Genomic DNA, 6,909 nt, shown 5'->3' with positions numbered 1-6,909 from the left:
AATTCACTTGGCTTGTCAGATCCCATAACATGTTTTATAGCTGGATATCAGATTACGAAGCGAAATAACTTAATAGAAATCGTGTCTATACAGCCATTTCAGCTTCGCGTTTGTGTACCAATTGAATTGGCTGCTTTGAATGTGCAGTAATTAACGAGCGCCAAGCAGTAGAAGAGGTTAATTACTAAGATATTCGAATTATGACAATATTTAGCAATTTGCAGCTAAATTAATTCGGTCTCGCCCTGTGTTAATATCAAATCGCCCCGGTGTTGTTTAAAGGGACTGGCTGGCTTTAATTTGATTGGTTCACTGACAGAAATTTTCAGTTCCATTCACAGTTACAAGGGGAAAAATTAAACAATTATATAAACTTAAAATATAAAATTGAGCTATTTATGCTATAACTGGACAAGGTTTCGAACCGAAAGTAATCTGATAAAATTGCATCTGCTTTTTGTGGTGGTTTTTGCAGGCCTGAGCTTAGTATTAATTTTCTGTGTAACTTGCAAAGTGAGAACGTTTTTGGATGCATTTTGATCTTTATATAAGTGAAGCTTTCTGCGCTCATATAAATTTTGGAATATTTTCATTTCCAACAATCATTAGGACATGTTTGATAATTCTGAAAAATTGCGTTTGGTTTACAAGCCTGTTTTTGCAGGCCGAAGTTTATCATTGATTTCTTGTATAACTTGCAAAGTGAGAAAGTAATTTTCTATGCATTTTCTGGGGCAATGTTAGTTAGCAAAATTTCGATTTTCAGTCATTTACAGGAATTTTTGTTGTTTTTTCAGGCCGCTGGAACTTCGCATTTGTTTATTCAGAAACTAACTAACTAAAACTAAAGTTAGCGAGTCGTCATTAAAGGTATTTTATAGGAAAAGGTCTGATCCATAGGATTGAAAAGATTAGATTTTCAGTCATTATCAGGCAATGTTCAAAAATTTTTCAAAATTATTAGTGATTTTTGCGAAAAATTAAGTCTTAATTATTTACTCAAGAATTTGCAAAGTTATATAGTCACTTTTCTATCACATTTGCAAGACCAAGTCTGCTCTATAAGCGAAAAACGTTTCGATATTGAACCATCTTCAGGAAATTTTTGACAGTTTTTTAAAACTTTGCTTGTATTTGACGCATGTTTATGCAGACCGGAGTTTGACACTAATCGCTTATTTTGTGGTTGTTTTAGCCGGCCTAAATTTGACATTTATTTTCTTAGAAATCAGTAAAGTTGAAGAGTGTCTCCAGCAAATTTTTCAAAATTTTTTAAATGTTCTGCTGCTTTTGCAGGCCTACGTGTCGCATTTATTTTCTCAGAAATCACTAAAGCTGCAAATTCACTTTTGGATGCTTTCTATAGGGTTGAGTTTGTATGATATATGAAAAATGTTTGAGTTTTCAGTCATGGTCAAGGAATTTTTGAGAAATTTTTGAATGGGCTTTTGATTTTGCAATTGCTTTCGCAGGTTTAAGTTTGGTGCTTATTGTTTCAGATGCCAGAAAAGCGGAGATTCAGTTCGGGTACATTTTCTAGGGGTAAGTGTGTACCATATGTTGAAAAAGTTTCGAATTTTGAGTCACCGTCAGGCAATTTTCGAAAAAACTTTAAATTTTTGCAGTTGCTTCTTCATGCCTAAGTTTAGCATTTATTTTTTCAAGCGGAAATTTAGTTTTCTGTGCAAATGCAGGGAAATGTAGGAAAAAGTGCGTTCTACATGAGGAAAATCTTGGATTGACCATGACTTAATTATGGTCCGGCAATTTTTTTTATTTTTTTTATGTGTTTTCGATTTTTGCAGTTGCTTTTACTGGCTTAAGTTTGGCATTTATTTTCTGATAAATCAGTAAAGCTGAAGATTTATTGTCGGTTGCATTTTGTAGGACAAAGTCCGTTTTATATGTAGAAACAGTTTTGATTTTGAGTCAAGATCAGGCAAATTTAGAAAATTTTTGAATGTGCTTTTGATTTTTGCAATTGCTTTTACATGTTTAAGTTTGGTGTTTATTGTTTCAGATGCCAGTAAAGCGGAGATTCAGTTCGGGTACATTTTCTAGGGGTAAATGTGTACTATATGTAAAAACGTTTCGAATTTTGAGTCATCGTCAGGCAATTTTCGAAAAAACTTTTGAATTTTGCAGTTGCTTTTGCATGCTTAAGTTTAGAATTTATTTTCTCAGAAGACGGTAAAGCTGAAATTTACTTTCCTGCGCAAATGCAGGGAAATGTAGGGAAAAGTGCCTTCTACATGAGGAAAAGCTTTGAAAGCCATGATTTAATCATGGTCAGGCAATTTTTGGAATTTTTTTTGAATATGTTTTTCATTTTTACGGTTGCTTTTACTGGCCTAAGTTTGGCAATTATTTTCTCATAAATCACTAAAGCTGAAGATTTATTGTCGGTTGCATTTTGTAGGGCAAAGTGCGTTTTATTTGTAGAAACAGTTTTAATTTTGAGTCAAGATCAGGCAAATTTAGAAAAATTGTTGAATGTGCTTTGATTTGTGCAATTACTTTTGCAGTCCTAAGTTTGACGTTTGTTTTCTCAGAAATCAGTAAAGCTGCAGATTCTCTTTCGAGTGCATTTTGTAACATAAAGTGTGCTCTGTATTTGGAAATTTTTACTTTGACTCATCGTCAGAAAATGTTTCAGACGTTTTTGAATGTTCTTTTGGTTTTTCTTCACCTACACCAAGTTTTATATCAGCCAATTAGTCTGAAAAATTGCTGTTTTATTATTACTAGATTTACTAGTTAAATACTCAAAAAAAATATATAAATTGCGTGCACATTTAGTCAGTGCACTTGGCCTTTACGGATAACGATGGAAAGTCGGGTTATTTTTGGGATTCGTGCTTTGCATAAACGGATTTTTTTATATTCAATTACGAATGCATTACAAAAAAATGCCTATGCCATGTGAAGATAACGGGTCGCGTTATGTTCGATGAGCAAGAAATACAGTTCAATTGCGTATGAATCTGCAACGGAGTAAAAGGTGTATTAACTGTCTCTGCCCCTCGACTTCAAAAGAAAAACTCCGTTCAAATTTTAACATTCTTAATTGCTTACAATAAAAATGTGGATTGACTGCAAACCCCGTACCTGTAAATCAAGTAGCCAAAATATTACTTCGGGTCTTTTGAAAGTTGAAAGTGCCGCTCTTTACTATTTACGGCTTATATTATATCTTCCTAACATTGTGCACTGAAAGTATTAATTAAACTATCGCATATGAAGCTACCTAAAGCGGATGTTAGAAAGTAAATTTTTCTAGAAAGCAGCTCTAAAGTTAACAGCAAATGCGTAAATCGAAAACTGTCTTTTCATAAATCCTCTAACCGGTTCAGTCAGTGCTTTGGAGCGCTCCTTCATCCAATTTCTCCAATATCGAAGCGAACTTCGAGCCGTGGCATTGGTTATAAGTATTTCTTTTTAGATAAATTGTAACTCCCATAGGAGCCCGGGCCTCGGCGCCAGAAAGGCTCTTACTCACTTTACACACCTCGTGTATAAAATTTCAATTCACATCCAATTTTGCGATTTTCGCTCGACAATGGAGCCCCTAATAGGTCGGGCTTATTCGATTTTTCGATCAGAAGACCGATGTCGCAAAGAATGCACTTTGGAGCCAGTCGTCTGTCCATGCAGGAGGACTAAAAATAACCGTCGTGATTGGGGCCATCAGGGTGATCGATGAATAGAATAATGCCCATGACCAGAAATGTCATCCGTGTCGTGTTTGATTGTCCCCAAATTGAATTTTTCATAAACATCCCATGGAAACTTGATAAATTAATCAGTACTAGTAGTAATAGTGTTCTATAATTATATCCCCATATGCTGCCATGTGAATTATGGACAATAAAAACGGATTATGGAAAGGTCAGCAGGCTCTTCAATGTTTATGCGTAATTGCTTTTTGCTGGAATCTTCTTCCAGGCGACTGTTCTTCAAGCGTTTATTAGAAGCAAACACTTCAACTAAATATCTGATTTATATGCATACAGTTATGGAGTCAATTTTTACTGGTAAATCGATTAGAGGGGCGCGTGCAGTCAATTTTTTTCGGAGTTGGTCCTTCTTTGGGAATTTGCATTTTAATTTATTTTTTTAATTATTTTGGCATTGGCAAGAGCCAACACTGTTAAGTAAGTTGTAGTTCGTGCTTTTCGTTCTTTCGCTCATTGTTTGGTCATAATTTATTTGTCTTGGATTACATAAAACATGTATTCACGATCAATATGTTTTTCTGCAGAAATAACGAAACAGACTACACTAAATACAAATTAATGATGCAGTTATTTCTGCAGAAAAACATGTTGATCGTGAATAAATGGTTTGTGTAATCCAAGACAAATTGTGACCAAACAATGTGAGGAAAAGATTGAATATTTCATCAAGCTGCACAAAAAATGATAAAATTTTCCGGAGGGTTCCCAGCCTTCTTATGGTCAAACAATTAGCACTCTGAGAAAGGCGACAATAAATTGCCGAAATCTTCGTAGCTAAAAAAGAAAATCAACCATCTTGCAATTGTTCGATATCGGTCAAGAAACTGAACTTATCTATACAGGGTGTCCGGAAATTGTCGATCAACAATGATAGGGCCTTCAGAAGACCTGGAAATGAGGCAAGTACTTCATATACTTTTTTTCTGATCTGGCTTTCTTAAGGAATTATGAACCTTCAAAGGGACAATTAAAAAGTCAAATATATTTTTACTTGTTAAACCGTTTATTTGGCGTTTGCGAAATATTTTGTAATAAAACAATATCACTCGTTTTTTGAATTAAAATTCTTCCGAAATCCTGGTATTATACAGATACGGTTAAAAGCCACTTTTACAATAAGTACAAGTGCAACTATGTTACTAAATTTTAAATATGACAAAGCAGTTAGATAGATCTTGTTTTGAGGTGGAAAGTTTGAGTTAAGTTCGATCTTTTAGTTCAATTGTAAAGTTTTAAATTCCGTAATTTTTTTGGGGCAAATTATAAAATTTATGCCTGAAATCTGAATTTCAGTTCATATGTAATGAAAAGTTGAAATTTCAAATTTATAGTTTCATTTGAGTCACTTGAGTTTTACTTTCAATTTGAGTTAACTTTATATTTTTCAATTGCAAAGTTTTAAATTACATTATTTTTTGAAGTTTTGCTGTAAATTACAAATTTTGTGTCGAAATTTAAGCTGAAAACGAGTTTTTATTTACGTTTTAATGAAATATTTTTTGAACTGCGGGTGGTTTTTTAATTTTTAAGTCGAAATTTCCAGTTTAATTTTAAGTCGTCAATAACTCGAAAATTTTTGATGGATTGATTTGATGAAGTAATATTTTATGACTAGAGAGTTGAAGTATTGAACGCATAATCTTAGATCTTCGAGTTCACGGTGTAAATTTCGAATTTTAGGTCAACATTTAAGCTCCGGATTAATATGTAAGTAAAAGTCGAAAGTTCAATTTCAGGTGGAAAGTTTGATTCAAGTTCGGTCTCCGGTTCAATTGTAAATTAAATTCCGCAATTTTTTGAAGTTTTAGTGTAAATTATAATATTTGTTTTGAAATTTAAGCTTAAAGAGCGAATTTCAGCTCATACGTAAGGAAAAGTTAAAATTTCACAATTTAAAGTTTAATTTTCAGAGATTGAAATGGCAATTTTAACTGGGACGTTTGAGTTAAAGTTCGGTCTTTTGGTTCAAATTTGAAATTTAAGTAACGTAATTTTTTTGATTTTGAGAGCAAATTATGATGTTTTTTCGAAATTTAAGCTGAAAGGGCGAGTTAGAGTTTATGTAGGTATAAATAAAAGATAAATGTTCAATTTTATCAAAAGTTTGACTAAAGTTTGACTTTTTAGATCAATTTCAAAGTTTTAAATTCCGTATTTTTTTCTGTAAATGATAAAATTTGTGGTTAAATTTAAGTCCGAATTTCAGTTTATAAGTAAGTAAAACTCGAAATTTAAGTTCTACTCCAAGATATTCAAATTGCAATTTTAGTTTTCTTTTAGTTTTTTTAGTTGGACAGTTTGATTTAAAGTCCGATTTTTTAATTCAACTGCAAAGTTTTAAATTTTGTAGTTTTTTGAAGTTTTGATGTAAATTACAAATTTTGTGTCTACATTTAAACTTGAAGCCCAAATTTGGGTTCACGTATAAGTAAATGTCGAAATTTCAAATTTAAAATTCGATTTTTTTTTTCGAATTTTAGGTTCGAAATTTAAGCCTGAAATCCGAATTTCAGTTCATACGTAAGTAAAAGTCGAAATTTCAAATTTTTAGTATCAATTCCAGAAACTGAAATGGCAGTTTCAAGTGGAACGTTTGAGTTAAAGGTCGATCTTTTACTTCAAATTTGAACCTATAAGTATCGGAATTTTTGGGAGTTTAAGTGCAAATGATAAATGAAGAATTTTGTTCTGAACTTTAAGCAGAAAGTCTGAATTTGTGTTTGTATGTAAGCAAAAGTCGAAATTTTAAATTTATAGTTTTACTTCCAGAGATAGAAATTGCATTTTTAGTTAGAAAATTTGAGTTAAGTTTAGATTTTTGAATTGCAAAGTTTTAAATTATATAATTTTTTGAAGTATTGCTGTAAATTACCACTACATTTTGTGTCGAAATTTAAGCTAAAAACGAGTTTTTATCAGCCACTTTTGTTCAAAAATGCAAAAGAACAACAAACGCAAAAGAAACGGCTTAATAATTAAGGATTAATTTCATTTATGAACTTTGAAGTCTTTGAAGGCCCGTAAAGAAGCCCGACCGGAAAAATATTACTTTGCAAACACTAGAAGTCCAAATGCTTGCTAAATAAAGTCCTGTTTGTCAGTCGATCATAATGAGAATGGTGTAATTAAATTTGGTGGAAAAGTCCCCCCTTTGGCATGAATAATAAATGCT

General features: G+C 32.3%; 1 long non-coding RNA gene across 1 annotated transcript in view; it reads left to right on the top strand.

Moving 5' to 3' along the window:
* Nucleotides 1–2,142, top strand: part of LOC125504800 — a 6,966-nt gene extending 4,824 nt beyond the window's left edge. The window contains exons 2-3 of the long non-coding RNA XR_007281701.1: nt 1,500–1,542; nt 2,021–2,142. This is a non-coding gene — a long non-coding RNA (uncharacterized LOC125504800). The remainder of the gene's footprint in view (nt 1–1,499; nt 1,543–2,020) is intronic.
* The last annotated feature ends 4,767 nt before the right edge of the window (nt 2,143–6,909 follow it).

The sequence above is a fragment of the Dendroctonus ponderosae genome, unplaced genomic scaffold (assembly GCF_020466585.1).
Source record: "Dendroctonus ponderosae isolate FM_Combo_2020 unplaced genomic scaffold, Dpon_F_20191213v2 Dpon_F_20191213_6, whole genome shotgun sequence".
In the NCBI taxonomy this organism is placed as follows: domain Eukaryota; kingdom Metazoa; phylum Arthropoda; class Insecta; order Coleoptera; family Curculionidae; genus Dendroctonus; species Dendroctonus ponderosae.
This window is presented reverse-complemented; position numbering and strand designations above follow the sequence as displayed.